Here is a 27,683-nt window from a genome sequence, read left to right as displayed (position 1 = left end):
TATATACACTGATAGTGTATGCATAAAAATGTACCACATTAATAACAGCAATGCACTGTATATAATACACCATAGTCCTGTGCAGCATAATGTAACATATGTATAATGTTTAAAGTGAGTCTGGAACCTGATCCCTAGAGGAGGAGGTGGGCCCACAGGCAGTGAGGCCTACCGGGGGTTTCCCCTGTTCCCCAGTCCAACCTTGGTTAGCGTGTGTTAGACGCTGGGGAACAGCATGGGTAAAGGGGAAAGGGGAAAGGGGAAATTGGCTAGCAATTGAATAGCTCCAGCCGTTAAACTCAAAGTTACAGCCATGTAGTAAGCCTTGCGGCGTCTTCAATCTTCCTCTTCATGAGGTCCTTAACAGGTCAAACTAAATCTCTCATATCGATTAGAATATTGTTTTTATAGTACTGTATGGAGAAATGTTATATACTGGACAGTGTCCCTGAAGTAGTAGCTTTATTTCACTTCTTTATTACTAAAAATATGAATTGGGAAATGTCCAAAATTTTATGTATATTTAGAAGGCATCAGATCTTCCTCTTAAACCTTAGAAACTTTAGAGATTATCTGTAATTGGTCATCTCCACATGAAGAAGCTGAAATCAGAAGGATAGATTTAGAATCTCTGTCGCTCCTTCAGTCATCCAGAATCTCTGGCATAACAGTCTACAGATATTATCCCGAGGGGGATGATGGTAACATATTTTACACTTCAGTCGCTGGAATCCTTTTGTCTGGGATCAGCTTATGTTCAGAGACGAAACCAAGATGTGAAACAGAGGGGCCAATGGCAGGAATTGATATATAATTATTATAAACCGGGGCACGCAACATTCAAACTGATGAGAAACATTAATCCCTATGATCATTTTTTACAAGTCAGTTTGTACAATAGCATTCTCCACAGTGGTTATATGTACGGTTGTATAATATATATACACTGCTCAAAAAAATAAAAGGAACACTAAAATAACACATCCTAGATCTGAATTAAATAAATAATACTTTGTTCTTTACATAGTTGAATGTGCTGACAACAAAATCACACAAAAATTATCAATGGAAATCACGTTTATTAACCCATGGAGGTCTGGATTTGGAGTCACACTCAAAATTAAAGTGGAGAAACACACTACAGGCTGATCCAACTTTGATGTAATGTCCTTAAAACAAGTTAAAATGAGGCTCAGTAGTGTGTGTAGCCTCCACGTGCCTGTATGACCTCCCTACAATGCCGGGGCATGCTCCTGATGAGGTGGCGAATGGTCTCCTGAGGGATCTCCTCCCAGACCTGGACTAAAGAATCCGCCAACTCCTGGACAGTCCGTGGTGCTACGTTGGTGGATGGAGCGAGACATGATGTCCCAGATGTGCTCAATTGGATTCAGGTCTGGGGAACGGGCGGGCCAGTCCATAGCATCAATGCCTTCGTCTTGCAGGAACTGCTGACACACTCCAGCCACATGAGGTCTAGCACTGTCTTGCATTAGGAGGAACCCAGGGCCAACTGCACCAGCATATGGTCTCACAAGGGGTCTGAAGATCTCATCTCAGTACCTAATGGTAGTCAGGCTACCTCTGGCGAGCACATGGAGGGCTGTGCGGCCCCCCAAAGAAATGCCACCCCCCACCATTACTGACCCACTGCCAAACTGGTCATGCTGGAGGATGTTGCAGGCAGCAGAACGTTCTCCTTGGCGTCTCCAGACTCTGTCACGTCTGTCACATGTGCTTAGTGAGACCCTGCTTTCATCTGTAAAGAGCACAGGGCGCCAGTGGCGAATTTGCCAATCTTGGTGTTCTCTGGCAAATGCCAAACGTCCTGCAAGGTGTTGGGCTGTAAGCACAACCCCCACCTATGGACGTCGGGCCCTCATACCACCCTCATGGAGTCTGTTTCTGATCGTTTGAGTAGACACATGCACATTTGTGGCTTGCTGGAGGTCATTTTGCAGGGCTCTGGCAGTGCTCCTCCTGTTCCTCCTTGCACAAAGGCGGAGGTAGCGGTCCTGCTGCTGAGTTGTTGCCCTCCTACGGCCTCCTCCACAGGGGCAAACGCAGGATTTAGTGAGGGGGGTTTCCGTGGGCGGGTGGGTGGGTGTGTTTATGTATGCATATGTATGTGTGCATGTGTGTGCGTGTGTATATATATATATATATATATATAAAACACACACACACACACACACACATATATATTAGAGATGTGCACCGGAAATTTTTCGGGTTTTGTGTTTTGGTTTTGGGTTCGGTTCCGCGGCCGTGTTTTGGGTTCGAACGCGTTTTGGCAAAACCTCACCGAATTTTTTTTGTCGGATTCGGGTGTGTTTTGGATTCGGGTGTTTTTTTCAAAAAACCCTAAAAAACAGCTTAAATCATAGAATTTGGGGGTCATTTTGATCCCAAAGTATTATTAACCTCAATAACCATAATTTCCACTCATTTTCAGTCTATTCTGAACACCTCACACCTCACAATATTATTTTTAGTCCTAAGATTTGCACCGAGGTCGCTGGATGACTAAGCTCAGCGACCCAAGTGGCCGACACAAACACCTGGCCCATCTAGGAGTGGCACTGCAGTGTCACGCAGGATGGCCCTTCCAAAAAACACTCCCCAAACAGCACATGACGCAAAGAAAAAAAGAGGCGCAATGAGGTAGCTGTGTGACTAAGCTCAGCGACCCAAGTGGCCGACACAAACACCTGGCCCATCTAGGAGTGGCACTGCAGTGTCAGGCAGGATGGCCCTTCCAAAAAATACTCCCCAAACAGCACATGACGCAATGAAGAAAAAAAAGAGGCGCAATGAGGTAGCTGTGTGACTAAGCTCAGCGACCCTAGTGGCCGACACAAACACCTGGCCCATCTAGGAGTGGCACTCAGTGTCAGGCAGGATGGCCCTTCCAAAAAACACTCCCCAAACAGCACATGACGCAAAGAAAAAAAGAGGCGCAATGAGGTAGCTGTGTGAGTAAGCTCAGCGACCCTAGTCGCCGACACAAACACCTGGCCCATCTAGGAGTGGCACTGCAGTGTCAGGCAGGATGGCCCTTCCAAAAAACACTCCCCAAACAGCACATGACGCAAAGAAAAAAAGAGGCGCAATGAGGTAGCTGTGTGAGTAAGCTAAGCGACCCTAGTGGCCGACACAAACACCTGGCCCATCTAGGAGTGGCACTGCAGTGTTACGCAGGATGGCCCTTCAAAAAAACACTCCCCAAACAGCACATGACGCAAAGAAAAAAAGAGGCGCAATGAGGTAGCTGTGTGACTAAGCTCAGCGACCCAAGTGGCCGACACAAACACCTGGCCCATCTAGGAGTGGCACTGCAGTGTCAGGCAGGATGGCCCTTCCAAAAAAAACTCCCCAAACAGCACATGACGCAAAGAAGAAAAAAAAGAGGCGCAATGAGGTAGCTGTGTGACTAAGCTCAGCGACCCCAGTGGCCGACACAAACACCTGGCCCATCTAGGAGTGGCACTGCAGTGTCAGGCAGGATGGCCCTTCCAAAAAACACTCCCCAAACAGCACATGACTCAAAGAAAAAAAGAGGCGCAATGAGGTAGCTGTGTGACTAAGCTCAGCGACCCAAGTGGCCGACACAAACACCTGGCCCATCTAGGAGTGGCACTGCAGTGTCAGGCAGGATGGCCCTTCCAAAAAACACTCCCCAAACAGCACATGACGCAAAGAAAAAAAGAGGCGCAATGAGATAGCTGTGTGAGTAAGCTCAGCGACCCTAGTGGCCGACACAAACACCTGGCCCATCTAGGAGTGGCACTGCAGTGTCACGCAGGATGGCCCTTCAAAAAAACACTACCCAAACAGCACATGACGCAAAGAAAAAAAGAGGCGCAATGAGGTAGCTGTGTGACTAAGCTCAGCGACCCAAGTGGCCGACACAAACACCTGGCCCATCTAGGAGTGGTACTGCAGTGTCATGCAGGCTGGCCCTTCCAAAAAACACTCCCCAAACAGCACATGACGCAAAGAAAAATGAAAGAAAAAAGAGGTGCAAGATGGAATTGTCCTTGGGCCCTCCTACCCACCCTTATGTTGTATAAACAGGACATGCACACTTTAACCAACCCATCATTTCAGTGACAGGGTCTGCCACACGACTGTGACTGAAATGACGGGTTGGTTTGGACCCCCACCAAAAAAGAAGCAATTAATCTCTCCTTGCACAAACTGGCTCTACAGAGGCAAGATGTCCACCTCACCATCATCCTCCGATTCATCACCGTGTACATCCCCCTCCTCACAGATTATCAATTCGTCCCCACTGGAATCCACCATCACAGCTCCCTGTGTACTTTGTGGAAGCAATTGCTGCTGGTGAATGTCTCCATGGAGGAATTGATTATAATTCATTTTAATGAACATCATCTTCTCCACATTTTCTGGAAGTAACCTCGTACGCCGATTGCTGACAAGGTGAGCGGCGGCACTAAACACTCTTTCGGAGTACACACTTGTGGGAGGGCAACTTAGGTAGAATAAAGCCAGTTTGTGCACGGGCCTCCAAATTGCCTCTTTTTCCTGCCAGTATACGTACGGACTGTCTGACGTGCCTACTTGGATGCGGTCACTCATATAATCCTCCACCATTCTTTCAATGGGGAGAGAATCATATGCAGTGACAGTAGACGACATGTCCGTAATCGTTGGCAGGTCCTTCAGTCCGGACCAGATGTCAGCATCAGCAGTCGCTCCAGACTGCCCTGCATCACCGCCAGCGGGTGGGCTCGGAATTCTGAGCCTTTTTCTCGCACCCCCAGTTGCGGGAGAATGTGAAGGAGGAGATGTTGACACAGGTCGCGTTCCGCTTGACTTGACAATTTTCTCACCAGCAGTTCTTTGAACCCCTGCAGACTTGTGTCTGCCGGAAAGAGAGATCCAAGGTAGGTTTTAAATCTAGGATCGAGCACGGTGGCCAAAATGTAGTGCTCTGATTTCAACAGATTGACCACCCGTGAATCCTTGTTAAGCGAATTAAGGGCTCCATCCACAAGTCCCACATGCCTAGCGGAATCGCTCTGTGTTAGCTCCTCCTTCAATGTCTCCAGCTTCTTCTGCAAAAGCCTGATGAGGGGAATGACCTGACTCAGGGTGGCAGTGTCTGAACTGACTTCACGTGTGGCAAGTTCAAAAGGTTGCAGAACCTTGCACAACGTTGAAATCATTCTCCACTGCGCTTGAGACAGGTGCATTCCACCTCCTATATCGTGCTCAGTTGTATAGGCTTGAATGGCCTTTTGCTGCTCCTCCAACCTCTGAAGCATATAGAGGGTTGAATTCCACCTCGTTACCACTTCTTGCTTCAGATGATGGCAGGGCAGGTTCAGGCGTTTTTGGTGGTGCTCCAGTCTTCTGTACGTGGTGCCTGTACGCCGAAAGTGTCCCGCAATTCTTCTGGCCACTGACAGCATCTCTTGCACGCCCCTCTCGTTTTTTAAATAATTCTGCACCACCAAATTCAAGGTATGTGCAAAACATGGGACGTGCTGGAATTTGCCCATATTTAATGCACACACAATATTGCTGGCGTTGTCCGATGCCACAAATCCACAGGAGAGTCCAATTGGGGTAAGCCATTCTGCGATGATCTTCCTCAGTTGCCGTAAGAGGTTTTTAGCTGTGTGCGTATTCTGGAAAGCGGTGATACAAAGCGTAGCCTGCCTAGGAAAGAGTTGGCGTTTGCGAGATGCTGCTACTGGTGCCGCCGCTGCTGTTCTTGCGGCGGGAGTCCATACATCTACCCAGTGGGCTGTGACAGTCATATAGTCCTGAGTCTGCCCTGCTCCACTTGTCCACATGTCCGCGGTTAAGTGGACATTGGGTACAACTGCATTTTTTAGGACACTGGTGAGTCTTTTTCTGAGGTCTGTGTACATTTTCGGTATCGCCTGCCTAGAGAAATGGAACCTAGATGGTATTTGGTACCGGGGACACAGTACCTCAAACAAGTCTATAGTTGGCTCTGCAGTAATGATGGATACCGGAACCACGTTTCTCACCGCCCAGGATGCCAAGGCCTCAGTTATCCGCTTTGCAGCAGGATGACTGCTGTGATATTTCATCTTCCTCGCAAAGGACTGTTGGACAGTCAATTGCTTGGTGGAAGTAGTAAAAGTGGTCTTACGACTTCCCCTCTGGGATGACCATCGACTCCCAGCAGCAACAACAGCAGCGCCAGCAGCAGTAGGCGTTACACGCAAGGATGCATCGGAGGAATCCCAGGCAGGAGAGGACTCGTCAGAATTGCCAGTGACATGGCCTGCAGGACTATTGGCATTCCTGGGGAAGGAGGAAATTGACACTGAGGGAGTTGGTGGGGTGGTTTGCGTGAGCTTGGTTACAAGAGGAAGGGATTTACTTGTCAGTGGACTGCTTCCGCTGTCGCCCAAAGTTTTTGAACTTGTCACTGACTTATGATGAATGCGCTGCAGGTGACGTATAAGGGAGGATGTTCCGAGGTGGTTAACGTCCTTACCCCTACTTATTACAGCTTGACAAAGGCAACACACGGCTTGACAAATGTTGTCCGCATTTCTGTTGAAATACTTCCACACCGAAGAGCTGATTTTTTTGGTATTTTCACCTGGCATGTCAATGGCCATATTCCTCCCACGGACAACAGGTGTCTCCCCGGGTGCCTGACTTAAACAAACCACCTCACCATCAGAATCCTCCTGGTCAATTTCCTCCCCAGCGCCAGCAACACCCATATCCTCCTCATCCTGGTGTACTTCAACACTGACATCTTCAATCTGACTATCAGGAACTGGACTGCGGGTGCTCCTTCCAGCACTTGCAGGGGGCGTGCAAATGGTGGAAGGCGCATGCTCTTCACGTCCAGTGTTGGGAAGGTCAGGCATCGCAACCGACACAATTGGACTCTCCTTGTGGATTTGTGATTTCGAAGAACGCACAGTTCTTTGCTGTGCTTTTGCCAGCTTAAGTCTTTTCATTTTTCTAGCGAGAGGCTGAGTGCTTCCATCCTCATGTGAAGCTGAACCACTAGCCATGAACATAGGCCAGGGCCTCAGCCGTTCCTTGCCACTCCGTGTGGTAAATGGCATATTGGCAAGTTTACGCTTCTCCTCCGACGATTTTATTTTAGATTTTTGAGTCCTTTTTTTACTGATATTTGGTGTTTTGGATTTTACATGCTCTGTACTATGACATTGGGCTTCGGCCTTGGCAGACGACGTTGATGGCATGTCATCGTCTCGGCCATGACTAGTGGCAGCAGCTTCAGCACGAGGTGGAAGTCGATCTTGATCTTTCCCTATTTTTGGAACCTCAACATTTTTGTTCTCCATATTTTAATAGGCACAACTAAAAGGCACCTCAGGTAAACAATGGAGATGGATGGATACTAGTATACTTATGGATGACGAGTGACTGCCGACACAGAGGTAGCTACAGCCGTGGACTACCGTACTGCGTCTGCTAGTATAGACTGGATGATAATGATATAAAAAATATATATATATCACTACTGCAGGACAGGTATATATTATATAATGACGGACCTGCTGGACACTGTCAGCAGCAGACTCCTAAACTACTAGTATGAAGAAGATAGAAAAAAAAAACCACCACAGGTAGGTATACAATTATGGACGAGCACTGCCGACACAGAGGTAGCTACAGCCGTGGACTACCGTACTGCGTCTGCTAGTATAGACTGGATGATAATGATATAAAAAATATATATATATCACTACTGCAGGACAGGTATATATTATATAATGACGGACCTGCTGGACACTGTCAGCAGCAGACTCCTAAACTACTAGTATGAAGAAGATAGAAAAAAAAAACCACCACAGGTAGGTATACAATTATGGATGAGCACTGCCGACACAGAGGTAGCTACAGCCGTGGACTACCGTACTGCGTCTGCTAGTATAGACTGGATGATAATGATATAAAAAATATATATATATCACTACTGCAGGACAGGTATATATTATATAATGACGGACCTGCTGGACACTGTCAGCAGCAGACTCCTAAACTACTAGTATGAAGAAGATAGAAAAAAAAAACCCACCACAGGTAGGTATACAATTATGGACGAGCACTGCCGACACAGAGGTAGCTACAGCCGTGGACTACCGTACTGCGTCTGCTAGTATAGACTGGATGATAATGATATAAAAAATATATATATATCACTACTGCAGGACAGGTATATATTATATAATGACGGACCTGCTGGACACTGTCAGCAGCAGACTCCTAAACTACTAGTATGAAGAAGATAGAAAAAAAAAAACCACCACAGGTAGGTATACAATTATGGACGAGCACTGCCGACACAGAGGTAGCTACAGCCGTGGACTACCGTACTGCGTCTGCTAGTATAGACTGGATGATAATGATATAAAAAATATATATATATATCACTACTGCAGGACAGGTATATATTATATAATGACGGACCTGCTGGACACTGTCAGCAGCAGACTCCTAAACTACTAGTATGAAGAAGATAGAAAAAAAAAAACCCACCACAGGTAAGTATACAATTATGGACGAGCACTGCCGACACAGAGGTAGCTACAGCCGTGGACTACCGTACTGCGTCTGCTAGTATAGACTGGATGATAATGATATAAAAAATATATATATATCACTACTGCAGGTATATATTATAATATAATGAATGACGGACCTGCTGGACACTGTCTGTCAGCAGAATGCGTTTATAGAATAAAAAAAAAAAACACCACACGAGTGTTTAACTTTTTCAGGCAGACAATATACTGGTGGTCACTGGTCAGTCACACTGGCAGCAAAAGTGTGCACTGTTATGTACTCCTGCTATAGCTGCTCCCCAGTCTCCCCCACAATTAAGCTGTGTGAGCAGTGAGCACTCAGCACAGTCAGATATACATAGATGATATTATCATGCAGCACACTGAGGTAGAGCACAGATATGGTATGTGACTGTGTATCGTTTTTTTTCAGGCAGAGAACGGATTTTAAATAATAAATAAAACTGGTGGTCACTAGTATAACTATCAGCCAAACTCTGCACTCTCTGAGTACTCCTAATGCTCCCCAAAATTACTAAAATTAAATTACTAGTAAATCAAGTGTCTCACTCTCTATCTAAACGGAGAGGACGCCAGCCACGTCCTCTCCCTATCAATCTCAATGCACGTGTGAAAATGGCGGCGACGCGCGGCTCCTTATATAGAATCCGAGTCTCGCGATCGAATACGAGCCTCGCGAGATTCCGACAGCGGGATGATGACGTTCGGGCGCGCTCGGGTTAGCCGAGCAAGGCGGGAAGATCCGAGTCTGCCTCGGACCCGTGTAAAAAGGCTGAAGTTCGGGGGGGTTCGGATTCCGAGGAACCGAACCCGCTCATCTCTAATATATATATATATATATATATATATATATACAAACACACAGGTGTATACATTTATATGTATACACATTCATTCATATGTGCACAAACACACACATACATACATAATGACAAATACATAAATCCTCACAGTTGTATGCATAAGGGCTTGGGAGCAGAGGGGCATCAGTGTAAGGGCAGAGGGAGCTGCTGTGGCTTAACATGCGCAGCCAGCAGTTCCCCCCAAAACAATCTGTAATGGGCCCTACACATTCAACGATCCGCCACCGAGCTGCCCGACGGCGGATACGGCCGACGGGCGACTTGGCGGCGGGGGGGCAGTGACGGGGGGAGTGAAGTTTCTTCACTCCCCCCGTCACACAGCTCCATAGAAGTGCAGGCAAATGTGGACGAGATCGTCCATATTGGCCTGCATGCACAGCCGACGGGGCACCAGCGATGAACAAGCGCGGGGACGTGCATAGTTCATCGCTGGTGACTCCACACTCAAAGATATGAACGGTATATCGTTCATTAATTAACAAGATCGTTCATATCTTTGAGAATTATCGCCTATAAGAAGAGAGCTACTATTGCCAGGGTCAGATTAAGCATTCAGGGGGCCCAGGGCACTTAAGGCAGGGGGGTCCTCCCCTTCTTGTTGGCAATTATACCCTTGATGTGCCTGCTGTTCCCCCTCCCCCTCCTTTCAACACAATGAGGCTGATCACTGAACATACCTTAAAAACATGTTCTCCCTGGCGCTGCACTATTTCCTGCTCATCACTTATTTGCTGGGGCTGGCCGCTGGTGAGTCTCCACGCTAGGGTGGAATAGAATGCGGTCGGGCAGCCAGCACAGGGAGGATGGGGAGGGGAACTTTGGGGCATGCTGGCGGCAAGGGAGGGTTTGATGCTGCAGGGTGTGTGGTTGGGGGAGATTTCTGGGCAGGCTGTCGGGGAGAGGGGTTTCAGGATCCGGGGTGGGTGGAGGTCAAAGACTTTGGGGCATGCTGTTGGGCAGGGAGGGTTTCAGGCTGCCCGTGGTGGCGGAAGAGCAGTGACTCACATGCAGGAGCCGCGGCAGTGTTATCAGGTGTGCAGCATCTCCCTCCCCTCCCCTCCACCTCCTCTGTAATCTCCAGCCTTCGCTGCTACCAGTGGTGGCTTGAGAGGGGAGACAGCACCATCAGAGCTGAGGAGGCAAAACAGCTCTAGCCAGGGGGGCCCAGGGATACTTAACCCCTGGTCCCCATTCCCCTTAATCCGGCTCTGACTGTTGCTCAGCAGTACAGCAGCTTCACGGTCGTGATCACGCTTGCGATCGTGGTCGCGGCTTTTAGCTGAGACAGACACAGCTGTGTCTCTGTCTCATAAATAGAAAATTCGGCTCATCGGGGGGTTTCTAGGTACTCGGAACCCCCCCTGCGTGCGCCACTGCTCCACGTCTCCTGATGTACTGGCCTGTCTCCTGGTAGAGCCTCCATGCTCTGGACACTATGCTGACAGACACAGCAAACCTTCTTGCCACAGCTTGCATTGATGTGCCATCCTGGATGAGCTGCACTACCTGAGCCACTTGTGTGGGTTGTAGACTCCGTCTCATGCTACCACTAGAGTGAAAGCACCGCCAGCTTTCAAAAGTGACCAAAACATCAGCCAGAAAGCATAGGAGCTGAGAAGTGGTCTGTGGTCACCACCAGCAGAACAACTCCTTTATTGGGGGTGTCTTGCTAACTGCCTATAATTTCCACCTGTTTTCTATTCCATTTGCACAACAGCATGTGAAATTGATTGTCAATCAGTGTTGCTTCCTAAGTGGACAGTTTGATTTCACAGAAGTGTGATTGACTTGGAGTTACATTGTGTTGTTTAAGTGTTCACTTTATTTTTTTGAGCAGTGTATATATATCCGGCAAGTTTGCAAATCTGTCCGATGTTTTAAGGCAAGGGTGGCCAACCAGTCAGAGGCAAAGAGCCAGAAAAGATCTGTAGTCAAGGGTAAGAGCCACTATCATGCACGTGCCAAAAATGGGGGCGTGGCCTTGTTGTCACAAAGCCAAACCCCATTTTTTTGCACACACCTTTTGGTATGACGTTTGTAGGAGTATGACCTTGTGTCATAACCCCGTTTTTAGTCATGTTGTACATTGCCACATACATATAATGCCCTGGTACAGTGCCACATACATATAAAAACACAAAAAATGGGTGCCTCCACAGTGCCAGATACACATATGTCCCTACAGTGCCAGATACATATATGCCCCGAGTACCAGATACACATGCCCCCACAGTGCTAGATATACATACCCCCACAGTGCCAGATACATATATGTCCCCACAGTGCCAGATACATATATGCCCCAAGTACCAGATACACATGCCCCCACAGTGCTAGATATACATACCCCCACAGTGCCAGATACACATGCCCCCACAGTGCCAGATACATATATGCCCCCCAGTGCCAGATACAGATATGCCCCACAGTGCAAGGTACACATATGACCCCCACAGTGCCAGATACATATATACCCCAGGTGCCGGATACACATCCTCACAGTGCCAGATATGCCCCCAGTGCCAGATACACATATGCCCACACAGTGCCAGACACATATATACCCCCAGTGCCAGATACACATGTCCCCACAGTGCCAGATATGCCCCCATTTCCAGATACACATATGCCCACACAGTGCCAGATATAAATATGACCCACAGTGCCAAGTACACATATGCCCACACAGTGCCAGATTCACATATGCCCCCACAGTGCCAGATATACCCCCCAGTGCTGTTCACCACGCTGCTGATGGGCTGTGCCTTTGTTGGTCGAGGGGAGAAGAGTGCAGCACGCGCCTCTCCTGCCCCTCAGTCTCCTCTGGCGGCAGTGAGTGTGTGTATGACACGCCGGTTTGTGAGCCAATCAGAGCTCGCCGTTTGGCAGCCAATCAGGAGTTGCAGCTGCCGGTCCGCGTACTCTGACTGGCTCAGGGGCCAGCGCCCTTAGAAACGCTGCTTCACTAGCAGTGTGCCGGGAGGACGGTGAGCGGCGGGACCACCCAGAGCAGGGAGCCGAGCCGCATACAGATGGAGAAAGAGCCACATGCGGCTCGAGAGCCACGGGTTGGCCACCGCTGTTTTAAGGTGACAATTTGTTAAAGGGCAACACCAGCTAGCAGTAGGGTGCTCAGGAATTAGCATTACATATTGTGGATGGCACAGTAAATAGGATTTTGGTTACCTACTGGTAAATCCTTTTCTCGTAGTCGTAGAGGATGCTGGGGTCCACATTAGTACCATGGGGTATAGACGGGTCCACCAGGAGCCATTGGCACTTTAAGAGTTTGAGAGTGTGTGCTGGCTCCTCCCTCTATGCCCCTCCTACCAGACTCAGTCTAGAAACTGTGCCCGAGGAGACGGACATCTTCGAGAGAAGGATTTAACACAGATAGTGGCGAGATTCGCACCAGCTCACACATACTAGGCACATCAAGCTAACTAGCTTGAAAAACTCAGCAACTGCTGAAACATTACTTACCAAGTAACAATGCAGTACATAACTAAACAAAGATGCACTGAACCGGATAACGGTTGCAGGAAAACGAAGCGCAGGGCGGGCGCTCATTATCCTCTACGGACTACGAGAAAAGGATTTACCGGTAGGTAACCAAAATCCTATTTTCTCTTACGTCCTAGAGGATGCTGGGGTCCACATTAGTACCATGGGGATGTACCAAAGCTCCCAGAATGGGAGGGAGAGCGCGGAGGCTCCTGCAGAACTGATTGACTGAACTTCAGATCATCAGAGGCCAAAGTATCGAACTTGTAGAACTTAGCAAACGTGTTCGACAAGTTGCCACTCTGCAAAGTTGTAACGCTGAGACACCCTAGGCAGCCGCCCAGGAAGACCCCACCTTACGAGTAGAGTGGGCCTTAACAGATTTTGGACACGGCAATCCTGCCGTAGAATACGCATGCCTGATAGTGAATCTGATCCAGCAAGATATAGTCTGCTTTGAAGCAGGACACCCAATTTTCTTGGGATCATACAGGACAAACAGTCCGATTTCCTGTGACGAGCAGTCCTCTTCACATAGAATTTCAAAGTCCGCACAACATCCAAGGACTTTGATGAAATTGAGAAGTCAGTAGCCACTGGCACCACAATAGGTTGGTTGATATGAAATGCCGACACAACCTTTGGAAGAAACTGCTGACGTATTTTCAGCTCAGCTCTATCTTCGTGGAAGATCAACGAAGGGCTTTTACAGGACAAAGCCCCCAATTCTGACACACGTCTAGCAGAAGCTAAGGCCAACAACGTGACAGCCTTCCATGTAAGAAATTTGACCTCAACCTCCTGTAGAGGCTCAAACCAGTCCGACTGGAGAAACTGCAACACCACGTTAAGGTCTCAAGGCGCCGTAGGCGGTACAAAGGGAGGTTGGATGTGCAGAACTCCCTTCAAAAAAGTCTGAACCTCAGGGAGGGTAGCTAATTGATTCTGGAAGAAAATGGACAGGGCCGAAATCTGGACCTTCACAGATCACAACCGCAGGCCCATATCCACACCTGCTTGCAGGAAGAGGAGAAAACTTCCCAGTTGAAACTCCACTGCAGGAAATTTCTTCGATTCACACCAAGAGACATATTTTTCCCAAATACGATGGTAATGTTTAAACGTTACCCCTTTCCTAGCCTGTATCAGGGTAGGAATGACCTTCTTCGGAATGCCCTTCCGAGCAAGTATCAGGCGCTCAACTTCCATGCCGTCAAACGTAGCTGCGGTAAGTCTTGATAGGCGAACGGCCCCTGCTGCCGCAGGTCCTCCCGAAGAGGAAGAGGCCTCGGCTCTTCCTGCAAGAGAATCAGAAGGTCCACGTACTAAGCCCGCCTTGGCCAGTCTGGAGCAATGAGGATCGCTTAAACTCTTATTCTCCTTACGAACTTTAGAACTCTTGGAATGAGTGGAAGTGGTGGAAACACGTACACCGACTGGAACACCCACGGAGACACCAGGGCGTCCACTGACACTGCTTGTGGGTCCCTCGACCTGGAACAAAAGCGTTGAAGCTCCTTGTTGAGATGAGAGGCCATCATGTCTATTTGGGGTAACCCCCAAAAGCCTGTTATTTCCTTGAACACCTCCGGATGGAGACCCCACTCCCCTGGATGTAGATCATGTCTGCTGAGGAAGTCTGCTTCCCAGTTGTCTACTCCCAGAATGAAGATTGCTGAGAGCGCCAACGCGTGCTTTTCTGCCCAGAGGATGACTCTAGTTACCTCTGCCATTGCAACTCTGCTCTTCGTTCCGCCCTGTCGGTTTATGTAAGCCACCGTCATTACATTATCCGACTGTACTTGAATGGCCTGATTTTTTAGAAGATGGGCAGCCTGAAGAAGACCATTGTAGACGGCTCTTATTTCCAGGAGGTTGATCGGCAGACCGGCCTCCAGACTTGACCACCTTCCTTGAAAGGTTTCCCCTTGAGTGACTGTACCCAGCCTCGAAGGCTCGAATCCGTGGTTAGAAGGACCCAGTCCTGAATCCCGAACCTGCGGCCCTCCAGAAGGTGAGGCAATTGAAGCTACCAGAGGAGTGAAATCCTGGCCTTTGGCAACAGACAAAATCTCTGATGCATGTGGAGATGAGATCCAGACCACTTGTCCAGGAGATCCAGTTGGAAGGCTCGAGCATGGAACCTCCCATACTGGAGAGCCTTGTAAGAGGCCAACATCTTTCCCAAAAGGCGAATGCATTGATGAACTGAAACCCGGGCTGGCTTCAGGACATCCCGGTCCATTGTTTGTATCACCAATGCTTTTTCCTGTGGGAGAAACACCCTCTGCACTTCTGTGTCGAGGATCATCCCCAGAAAGGACAACCTCTGGGTTGGTTCAAAATGTGATTTCGGAAGGTTCAGAATCCAACCGTGGAGTCTGAGTAGTTGGGTTGTGAGAACAATGGACTGCAACAGCCTCTCCTTGGATGATGCCTTTATTAGCAGATCGTCCAGATATGGAATGATGTTCACCCCTTGTTTGCGGAGGAGAACCATCATCTCTGCCATCACCTTAGTGAACACTATTGGTGCTGTTGAGAGGCCGAATGGCAGGGCCTGGAACTGGAAATGACAGTCCAGTAATGCAAAACGGAGATAAGCCTGATGCGGCAGCCAAATCGGAATGTGGAGGTAGGCATCCTTTATATCCAGGGATACCAGGAATTCCCCCTCTTCCAAACCTGATATCACCGCCCTGAGAGACTCCATTTTGAACTTGAACTCCTTTAGAAAGGGGTTCAGTGATTTTAGGTTCAGAATGGGCCTGACCGAACCATCCGGTTTCGGTACGACGAAAAGGTTCGAAGAGTAACCTGTGGTTTGCAGATGAGGAGGAACTGGCACAATGACCTGTGCCTCCACCAACTTCTGGACAGCCTCCTGTAGGACAGTTCTGTCTGCCAGTAAAACTGGCAAGCCTGTTTGAAAAATCGGTGAGGGGGGAAATTTTGAAATTCCAGCCTGTAACCGTGGGACACAATATCTATCACCCAGAGATCCAGGCCGGACGATACCCAGACGTGACTGAACTGTCTGAGTCTCACTCCCACTGGCCCCACCTCCAGGCCGCGCAGTCCACCGTCATGCGGAGGACTTTGGCGTACCCAAAAAAGGCTTTTGTTCCTGGGAACCCTTGGCAGCAGGTTTCCTGGATATAATTCGACCTCCCCTAAAGAAGGTATTGGACGGTTTGGCCTTTCTAGGCTTGTCAGGCCGAAAGGACTGTGATGCTGATGAAGAAAAGGATTTCATCAGAGCAGGTGCAGCTGAGGGAAAAAACGGAGACTTACCCGCTGTAGCCGTGGATATCCACACATCCAAAGTTTCCCCAAAGAGAGCCTGACCTGTGTAGGGTAGGGACTCCACGCTTTTCCTGGATTCCGCGTCGGCCGAACACTGGCACAGCCACAGTCCCCAACGAGCTGAAACAGACATGGAAGAGATTCCTGCGGCCATGGAACCCAGGTCTTTCATGGATTCTACCATAAAACCTGCTGAATCGTGAATGTTATGCAAAAACAATTCAACATCACCCTTATCCATCGTATCCAAATCCTCCAGTAAGGTGCCTGACCACGTTACTATAGCTTTTGCAATCCATGCACTAGCAATAGTGGGACGTAAAATGGCTCTCGAAGCTGTGTACATTGATTTAAGTGTATTATCAATTTTGCGATCAGCCGGCTCCTTTAAGGCGGTAGATCCTGGAACAGGTAAAACCACCTTTTTGGGAGTCTGGACACAGATGTGTCAGCAATCGGCGGGTTTTCCCATTTTTTTCTATCCTCCTCAGGGAAAGGCCCTTTTAGGGATCTGGAATTTTTTCTCAGGGTTTTCCCATGCTTTCTCAAATATAGCATTTAATTCCTTTGACGCAGGGAAGGTTAGCAAGGCTTTTTTATTTTCAGTGAAAAAAGCCTCTTCAACCTGCTCAGGTGTGGTGTCATTAATATTCAACACATCCCTGATAGCCTCTATCATCAATTGCACCCACTTTGCAAGAGAGGCGGACCCCCGCAACACATCCCCATTACCGTCTACGGTGTCAGAATCGGTATCCGTGTCATCTTGCGTGACATGAACAAGCGCACGTTTGTGGGGGTTTATAGCGGAGCGTCCTGAGGTACTAGAATCGGGCCATACTGCCATAGAGCTCTGTAATACCTGGGTTGCAGATTCATTACTTGCAACCCTGTCTGAAATCTGAGAAATCCAGGAATCTGTGCTAAACCAGTGCTATCCTGATTACTTGAAATTGGATCATCCTTGGAGGACATATCCTCCACAGCACCACCAAACACTACACACACACACACACACACACACACACACACACACACACACACACACACACACACACACACACACACACACACACACACACACACACACACACACACACACACACACGCCCCCCCCCCCCCCCCCAAGAATGGCAAAAGAGACACAGAGATTGGAGCCAACCCACACACAGCACTTCTAACCAAAGGGAGACCCCTTTTGAGCGCTGACTGTGCACCTTAATGGGATACACAGTCGTATTGCAGCCTCCCCCCCCTTCTACAACCCCCTGGTACCGTTTACAGATAGCTGGAGTTGCTGTGGAGGGACCTGTTTCTCCTGATCAGCGCTGTGCAGGCAGGAAAATGGCGCTGAACGCTGTTGGGTCCACTCCGAGGAGAAGCTCCTCCCCCAAAATGGCGCTGTCTTCCCGCTCTTCATAGGATTATACTGACCTGAGGATTAAGTGCTGGCTGAGATTCGGGGACCCAGACACGCTTTTGGACCAGTGTAGGGTGTAGCGCTGGCTCAGGGCGCCCCTCACAGTGCTGCCGCCATCTTCACACCTCACTCGCGCACCGATTCTTCAGCTCTGTAAGGGGGTGGCGGCATGCTGCTGATGCGAGCGATCCCCTGCGGCGGGGAACGATCTGACCCCTCAGGAGCTCAGTGTCCTGTCAGCGGAGTAAGTGGCACAGACCCTGCAGGGCGGACACTACTCTCCCCCCCCCCCCCCCCCCTTAGTCCCACGCTGCAGGGAGGCTGTTGCCAGCAGCCTCCCTGTAAAATAAAAAAGTCTAAAATAACATTTTACTAGAAAAGCTCTGGAGAGCTCCCCTAGCTGCGACCGGCTCCTCCGGGCACATTTTCGAAACCGACTTGTCGTAAAAAATGGGGCCATAATGAATAGGTCGGGAACCCCTTCCGACCTAAAACTGTCGGAAGCTGCCGTCTTCCCGACAAGACGGCAGCTTCCGACAGTTATTGAATATACCCCTTAGATACAATCTGTGTCTGTCAGTCTCCAACGTGACTTGTGACTGCATGCGAATAGATGGCTGTCACCGAAGCTGCAACTGGCATGAGTTAGTGGGAAGTGGGCACGCCTGGATCGCAATGGCCATGCAATCACAGTAGAAGTACAGAAGGGCAAGAAATCAGAGTGCCACAAGTATGGTGGAAAAAGGCAAACACAGCAGGGTCTGAGTTGTGTGTGCTCTGACCCTGCTGTAACTGTAAAGTTGATAGTAACTGTACAATAGGTCGTAAATGGTGACAAGAACAGGCCGATTTATAAGACCAGCATTTTAAAAGTAATGTAACACTTCTATACACACTTGTTTTGCACAACAAAATAAAACTACTCAGTTGGTTATGGAAAAGCCATAACATTAAAACCACTGACAAGTGAAGTGAATAACATTGATTATCTCGTTACAATGGCACCTGCTAAGGGGTGGGATGCTAATAGGCAGCACATGACCATTCAGTTCTTGAAGTTGATGAGTTGGAAACAGGAAAAATGGGCAAGTGTAATGCTGGGTACACACCTGAGTGATGGATTGGCCAGCCGCCTGATGTGCTGACCGATCCAATGATTTGGTAACTGCTATGCCCAAACAATCTTGTACACACACACTGAGCAATACGCTGCACAACAGTGTGTAGTATGGTATGCCGGCTGTCGGGGTCCCGGCGCAGAGCATACCGGAGCCGGAATCCCGAACGCCGGCATACCGACAGCATGGTGAGTGCAAATCAGCCCCTTGCGGGCTCGCAGCGCTCGCCATGCTGCGGGCACGGTGGTGCGCTATGCGCGCCACGCTGTCTATTCTCCTTCCAGGGGGGTTGTGGACCCCCAAGAGGGAGAAACAGTGTCGGTATGCCGGCTGTCGGGATTCCGGCGCCGGTATCCTGTGTGCCGGGACCCCGACAGCCGGCAAACTGAAGACCACCCACACAACATGCCTGGTCACCAACCAGTAGTGACGCCATTGTTAGCAATTCCTGGTCAGGCATATGGGGCGGTTGGTGGGTCGGACATGCAGACAGCGAGATGTACCTGTCGCGATCCAGGTGATAGGACACATGTACTTACCTCTCAGGTGTATCTCCATACTGTCCCTGTGTTCCAGGTCCGGCTATCGTCTGCGCTGGTTGTGTGCAGTGCGCAGCACAGTTTCCCCACAGTCGCTCCTGAGGTCACCCGGTACTGCTGATGCTGCAGCCATGCAGCTTGTCCTTCCTGTCCGTGCAGATGTTGTTATGAGCTCCCCGCGGCCACTGCTGCCACCGCCATTACTGTAGGCCACAAGTAGGCTGTTTCCAAACAGACTTTCCCTCCGATATCCAAACATGGGTGCAGCCATGTTTGGTCAGATCACATGAGTCTCTACAGCCAGTGGCGGATCCAGGGGGTTGAGGGGGGGCACTCGGGCCCATGCCCCCCCTGTCATTTGTGGCCTCCATCCCCCGTCCCCTCCCGGCGCCGCACAGGGAGATGACGGGCGCCCACTGAGATTGTGTTACCAGCAGGCGCCCGTCTCCCTGCACAGCGGCAGCCGGAGGCAGGAGCTCAGTACTGAGCTCCGGCTTCCGGCGCTGTCACTGTGCGGCGTGCGCTATGGGAGAGACGTCAGTCATGACGTCTCTCTCATAGTGCTGACTGAGGAGCGGACGCCAAGAGGAGGACTGCAGCGGTCTGGAAGCGGAAACGGGGCTCGGTAAGTATGATGTTTTTTTTCTTCCTTAGTGCAGCGGGGGCATCTACTGGGGGCAAACTACGGGGGGACATTACTACTGGGGGGGCATCAACAAGGGGCATTACTACTGGGGGCAAACTACTGGGGGCATTATTACTGGGGGGCATCTACTGGCGGCATTACTACTGGGGGGTCATCTATTGGGGGCAAACTCCTAGGGGGCATTACTACTGGGGGAAGACTACTGGAGGACATTATTACTGGGGGGCATCTACTGGGGGCAAACTACTGGGGGACATTATTACTGGGGGGGCATCTACTGGGGCAAACTACTGGGGGACATTATTACTGGGGGCCAACTACAAAGGGGCTAACTACTGGGGGCATACTACAGGAGGGCATTACTACTGGCAGCGTAACTACAGGGGTATTACTACTGGTAGCTTAGCTACAGGGGCATTACTACTTGGGGGCTAAACTACAGGGGGGCCAAACTACTGGGGGCATAACTACAGGGGCCAAACTCCTGGGGGATAACTACAGGGGCCAAACTACTGGGGGCATTACTACTGGGGGCTAAACTACAAGGGGGGCAAAACTACAGGGGCTAAACTACAATGGGGCAAACTACAGGGGGGCATGACTACTGGTGGCTAAACTACAAGCAGGCAAACTACTGGGGGCATTACCACTGGGAGGCTAAACTAAAGGGGGCGGGGGTAAACTACTGGGATCATAACTGCAGGGGCATTACCACTGGGGGCATAACTACTAGGGCGCTAAATGACTGGGGACATTACTACAGGCAACATTACTACTGGGGGCAATACGGGCATTGCATAAGGGGCACCACTACTATGGGGTCTATATAAGGGGCACTACCAGTACAGTGGACATTGCATAATGAGCGCTACAACTGTGGGCATTGTATAAGAAGCGCCACCTCACATGCACCGAAGCCGCACGCAAATGTACTTGCCCCTTCCATGGTGCCCCCCCTATCATTTTCTTCTGGATCCGCCCCTGTCTACAGCCAATCCTCTACAGTCTGCATCCTAGCTGATTGCTCATCCAATCACCACTTCCCAGTGGGTATAAGTTTCCTGTGAAGACACTTCCTGGTTATCAGTGTTACGGTTGTCTATCCCAGTGTTGGATGTCTCTGCTGTCTGTGGTTGTTCTCTCTGCTCTGCAGTTCCAGATTACCAGCGCCTGTGGTTCCATCCACTTAGAGAGACCTGCACCAATTTCCATCCAGCGGTGCCACCTAACTCCATTGATTTTCCAGCATCGTTCCTAATACCAACCATCATCGATTCTGGTTACTTTCGGTGTTCCACAGTAGCGAATCTTGCCACGGGCAAGCAGGACTTTTGCCCGGGGCGCCGCCTTCCGGAGGGCGCCAGCGCCATCTGGAGGGCGCTGCACCATGGCAAGATCCGCTACTGTGCCCCCTGCCGCTGTGCCCCCCGCTGTGAAGGGAACCAGACGCTACGCGTCTAGTTTCCCTTCGTGGAGGGGACCTTTGCTTTGCGATGCGCGATGACGTCATTGCGCACTGCACAGCATTGTGGCACAGACGCTAGGGGTCATAATTGACCTCTAGTGTCTATGCTGATCCGAGGAGAGGAGCGGTGCCGGCGGCTGTCTGCAGCGGTCTGGAATCAGGAGCGGGGATAGTAAGTATACATTTTTTTTTTTTTCTCTTCCAGTGGCGCTACAGGGGGCACAAATGGGGGCGTAACTGACCATGCCCCGGTATGAAGCCACGCCCCTATCATTTTTTGCCCGGGGCGCCACAAGGGCAAGAACCGGCCCTGGTGTTCCATCATCGATACCTGTCACTATTGGTGTTTCATCATCGATTCCTGCTACCATCGGTGTGCCATCAATTCCTGCTACCATCGGTGGGCCATCATCAATTCCTGCTACCATCGGTGTGCCATCATCAATTCCTGTTACCATCGGTGTGCCCTAATCGATTCCTGCTAACCATCGGTGTACCACCATCGACTACTGATACCATCGGTGTTCCATCATCGATTCCTTCCACTATCGGTGTTCCATCATTGATTCCTCATCATCTGTGTCTCACCATCGGTTCAGCATCATCTGTAACTTACCATCAACCCTGCACCACTAGTATCATCTCTCCCATTATCAGCAACGCATCTTCCATGATTGCCTCCATATTGATGCCTAATAATGCCAACAGCATTTATCTGACTTCTGTGCATTGAGGACTATTACTGACTTTGTGATACCTATCTGTGTTAGAGATGAGCGCCTGAAATTTTTCGGGTTTTGTGTTTTGGTTTTGGGTTCGGTTCCGCGGCCGTGTTTTGGGTTCGAACGCGTTTTGGCAAAACCTCACCGAATTTTTTTTGTCGGATTCGGGTGTGTTTTGGATTCGGGTGTTTTTTTCAAAAAACACTAAAAAACAGCTTAAATCATAGAATTTGGGGGTCATTTTGATCCCAAAGTATTATTAACCTCAAAAACCATAATTTACACTCATTTTCAGTCTATTCTGAATACCTCACACCTCACAATATTATTTTTAGTCCTAAAATTTGCACCGAGGTCGCTGTGTGAGTAAGATAAGCGACCCTAGTGGCCGACACAAACACCGGGCCCATCTAGGAGTGGCACTGCAGTGTCACGCAGGATGTCCCTTCCAAAAAACCCTCCCCAAACAGCACATGACGCAAAGAAAAAAAGAGGCGCAATGAGGTAGCTGTGTGAGTAAGATTAGCGACCCTAGTGGCCGACACAAACACCGGGCCCATCTAGGAGTGGCACTGCAGTGTCACGCAGGATGGCCCTTCCAAAAAACCCTCCCCAAACAGCACATGACGCAAAGAAAAAAAGAGGCGCAATGAGGTAGCTGTGTGAGTAAGATTAGCGACCCTAGTGGCCGACACAAACACCGGGCCCATCTAGGAGTGGCACTGCAGTGTCACGCAGGATGTCCCTTCCAAAAAACCCTCCCCAAACAGCACATGACGCAAAGAAAAAAAGAGGCGCAATGAGGTAGCTGTGTGAGTAAGATTAGCGACCCTAGTGGCCGACACAAACACCGGGCCCATCTAGGAGTGGCACTGCAGTGTCACGCAGGATGTCCCTTCCAAAAAACCCTCCCCAAACAGCACATGACGCAAAGAAAAAAAGAGGCGCAATGAGGTAGCTGACTGTGTGAGTAAGATTAGCGACCCTAGTGGCCGACACAAACACCGGGCCCATCTAGGAGTGGCACTGCAGTGTCACGCAGGATGTCCCTTCCAAAAAACCCTCCCCAATCAGCACATGATGCAAAGAAAAAGAAAAGAAAAAAGAGGTGCAAGATGGAATTGTCCTTGGGCCCTCCCACCCACCCTTATGTTGTATAAACAAAACAGGACATGCACACTTTAACCAACCCATCATTTCAGTGACAGGGTCTGCCACACGACTGTGACTGATATGACGGGTTGGTTTGGACCCCCCCCAAAAAAGAAGCAATTAATCTCTCCTTGCACAAACTGGCTCTACAGAGGCAAGATGTCCACCTCATCTTCACCCTCCGATATATCACCGTGTACATCCCCCTCCTCACAGATTATCAATTCGTCCCCACTGGAATCCACCATCTCAGCTCCCTGTGTACTTTGTGGAGGCAATTGCTGCTGGTCAATGTCTCCGCGGAGGAATTGATTATAATTCATTTTAATGAACATCATCTTCTCCACATTTTCTGGATGTAACCTCGTACGCCGATTGCTGACAAGGTGAGCGGCGGCACTAAACACTCTGTCGGAGTACACACTTGTGGGAGGGCAACTTAGGTAGAATAAAGCCAGTTTGTGCAAGGGCCTCCAAATTGCCTCTTTTTCCTGCCAGTATAAGTACGGACTGTGTGACGTGCCTACTTGGATGCGGTCACTCATATAATCCTCCACCATTCTATCAATGTTGAGAGAATCATATGCAGTGACAGTAGACGACATGTCCGTAATCGTTGTCAGGTCCTTCAGTCCGGACCAGATGTCAGCATCAGCAGTCGCTCCAGACTGCCCTGCATCACCGCCAGCGGGTGGGCTCGGAATTCTGAGCCTTTTCCTCGCACCCCCAGTTGCGGGAGAATGTGAAGGAGGAGATGTTGACAGGTCGCGTTCCGCTTGACTTGACAATTTTCTCACCAGCAGGTCTTTCAACCCCAGCAGACCTGTGTCTGCCGGAAAGAGAGATCCAAGGTAGGCTTTAAATCTAGGATCGAGCACGGTGGCCAAAATGTAGTGCTCTGATTTCAACAGATTGACCACCCGTGAATCCTTGTTAAGCGAATTAAGGGCTGCATCCACAAGTCCCACATGCCTAGCGGAATCGCTCCCTTTTAGCTCCTTCTTCAATGCCTCCAGCTTCTTCTGCAAAAGCCTGATGAGGGGAATGACCTGACTCAGGCTGGCAGTGTCTGAACTGACTTCACGTGTGGCAAGTTCAAAGGGCATCAGAACCTTGCACAACGTTGAAATAATTCTCCACTGCACTTGAGACAGGTGCATTCCACCTACTATATCGTGCTCAATTGTATAGGCTTGAATGGCCTTTTGCTGCTCCTCCAACCTCTGAAGCATATAGAGGGTTGAATTCCACCTCGTTACCACTTCTTGCTTCAGATGATGGCAGGGCAGGTTCAGTAGTTTTTGGTGGTGCTCCAGTCTTCTGTACGTGGTGCCTGTACGCCGAAAGTGTCCCGCAATTTTTCTGGCCACCGACAGCATCTCTTGCACGCCCCTGTCGTTTTTTTAAAAATTCTGCACCACCAAATTCAAGGTATGTGCAAAACATGGGACGTGCTGGAATTTGCCCATATTTAATGCACACACAATATTGCTGGCGTTGTCCGATGCCACAAATCCACAGGAGAGTCCAATTGGGGTAAGCCATTCCGCGATGATCTTCCTCAGTTGCCGTAAGAGGTTTTCAGCTGTGTGCGTATTCTGGAAAGCGGTGATACAAAGCGTAGCCTGCCTAGGAAAGAGTTGGCGTTTGCGAGATGCTGCTACTGGTGCCGCCGCTGCTGTTCTTGCGGCGGGAGTCCATACATCTACCCAGTGGGCTGTCACAGTCATATAGTCCTGACCCTGCCCTGCTCCACTTGTCCACATGTCCGTGGTTAAGTGGACATTGGGTACAACTGCATTTTTTAGGACACTGGTGAGTCTTTTTCTGACGTCCGTGTACATTCTCGGTATCGCCTGCCTAGAGAAGTGGAACCTAGATGGTATTTGGTAACGGGGGCACACTGCCTCAATAAATTGTCTAGTTCCCTGTGAACTAACGGCGGATACCGGACGCACGTCTAACACCAACATAGTTGTCAAGGACTCAGTTATCCGCTTTGCAGTAGGATGACTGCTGTGATATTTCATCTTCCTCGCAAAGGACTGTTGAACAGTCAATTGCTTACTGGAAGTAGTACAAGTGGGCTTACGACTTCCCCTCTGGGATGACCATCGACTCCCAGCGGCAACAACAGCAGCGCCAGCAGCAGTAGGCGTTACACGCAAGGATGCATCGGAGGAATCCCAGGCAGGAGAGGACTCGTCAGAATTGCCAGTGACATGGCCTGCAGGACTATTGGCATTCCTGGGGAAGGAGGAAATTGACACTGAGGGAGTTGGTGGGGTGGTTTGCGTGAGCTTGGTTACAAGAGGAAGGGATTTACTGGTCAGTGGACTGCTTCCGCTGTCACCCAAAGTTTTTGAACTTGTCACTGACTTATTATGAATGCGCTGCAGGTGACGTATAAGGGAGGATGTTCCGAGGTGGTAAACGTCCTTACCCCTACTTATTACAGCTTGACAAAGGGAACACACGGCTTGACACCTGTTGTCCGCATTTCTGGTGAAATACCTCCACACCGAAGAGCTGATTTTTTTGGTATTTTCACCTGGCATGTCAACGGCCATATTCCTCCCACGGACAACAGGTGTCTCCCCGGGTGCCTGACTTAAACAAACCACCTCACCATCAGAATCCTCCTGGTCAATTTCCTCCCCAGCGCCAGCAACACCCATATCCTCCTCATCCTGGTGTACTTCAACACTGACATCTTCAATCTGACTATCAGGAACTGGACTGCGGGTGCTCCTTCCAGCACTTGCAGGGGGTGTGCAAATGGTGGAAGGCGCATGCTCTTCACGTCCAGTGTTGGGAAGGTCAGGCATCGCAACCGACACAATTGGACTCTCCTTGTGGATTTGGGATTTCGAAGAATGCACAGTTCTTTGCTGTGCTGCTTTTGCCAGCTTGAGTCTTTTCATTTTTCTAGCGAGAGGCTGAGTGCTTCCATCCTCATGTGAAGCTGAACCACTAGCCATGAACATAGGCCAGGGCCTCAGCCGTTCCTTGCCACTCCGTGTGGTAAATGGCATATTGGCAAGTTTACGCTTCTCCTCCGACAATTTTATTTTAGGTTTTGGAGTCCTTTTTTTACTGATATTTGGTGTTTTGGATTTGACATGCTCTGTACTATGACATTGGGCATCGGCCTTGGCAGACGACGTTGCTGGCATTTCATCGTCTCGGCCATGACTAGTGGCAGCAGCTTCAGCACGAGGTGGAAGTGGATCTTGATCTTTCCCTAATTTTGGAACCTCAACATTTTTGTTCTCCATATTTTAATAGGCACAACTAAAAGGCACCTCAGGTAAACAATGGAGATGGATGGATTGGATACTAGTATACAATTATGGACGGGCTGCCGAGTGCCGACACAGAGGTAGCCACAGCCGTGAACTACCGCACTGTACTGTGTCTGCTGCTAATATAGACTGGTTGATAAAGAGATAGTATACTCGTAACTAGTATGTATGTATAAAGAAAGAAAAAAAAACCACGGTTAGGTGGTATATACAATTATGGACGGGCTGCCGAGTGCCGACACAGAGGTAGCCACAGCCGTGAACTACCGCACTGTACTGTGTCTGCTGCTAATATATAGACTGGTTGATAAAGAGATAGTATACTCGTAACTAGTATGTATGTATAAAGAAAGAAAAAAAAACCACGGTTAGGTGGTATATACAATTATGGACGGGCTGCCGAGTGCCGACACAGAGGTAGCCACAGCCGTGAACTACCGCACTGTACTGTGTCTGCTGCTAATATATAGACTGGTTGATAAAGAGATAGTATACTCGTAACTAGTATGTATGTATAAAGAAAGAAAAAAAAACCACGGTTAGGTGGTATATACAATTATGGACGGGCTGCCGAGTGCCGACACAGAGGTAGCCACAGCCGTGAACTACCGCACTGTACTGTGTCTGCTGCTAATATATAGACTGGTTGATAAAGAGATAGTATACTCGTAACTAGTATGTATGTATAAAGAAAGAAAAAAAAACCACGGTTAGGTGGTATATACAATTATGGACGGGCTGCCGAGTGCCGACACAGAGGTAGCCACAGCCGTGAACTACCGCACTGTACTGTGTCTGCTGCTAATATATAGACTGGTTGATAAAGAGATAGTATACTCGTAACTAGTATGTATGTATAAAGAAAGAAAAAAAAACCACGGTTAGGTGGTATATACAATTATGGACGGGCTGCCGAGTGCCGACACAGAGGTAGCCACAGCCGTGAACTACCGCACTGTACTGTGTCTGCTGCTAATATAGACTGGTTGATAAAGAGATAGTATACTCGTAACTAGTATGTATGTATAAAGAAAGAAAAAAAAACCACGGTTAGGTGGTAT

Source organism: Pseudophryne corroboree, chromosome 9 (assembly GCF_028390025.1).
Source record: "Pseudophryne corroboree isolate aPseCor3 chromosome 9, aPseCor3.hap2, whole genome shotgun sequence".
In the NCBI taxonomy this organism is placed as follows: Eukaryota; Metazoa; Chordata; class Amphibia; order Anura; family Myobatrachidae; genus Pseudophryne; species Pseudophryne corroboree.
This window is presented reverse-complemented; position numbering follows the sequence as displayed.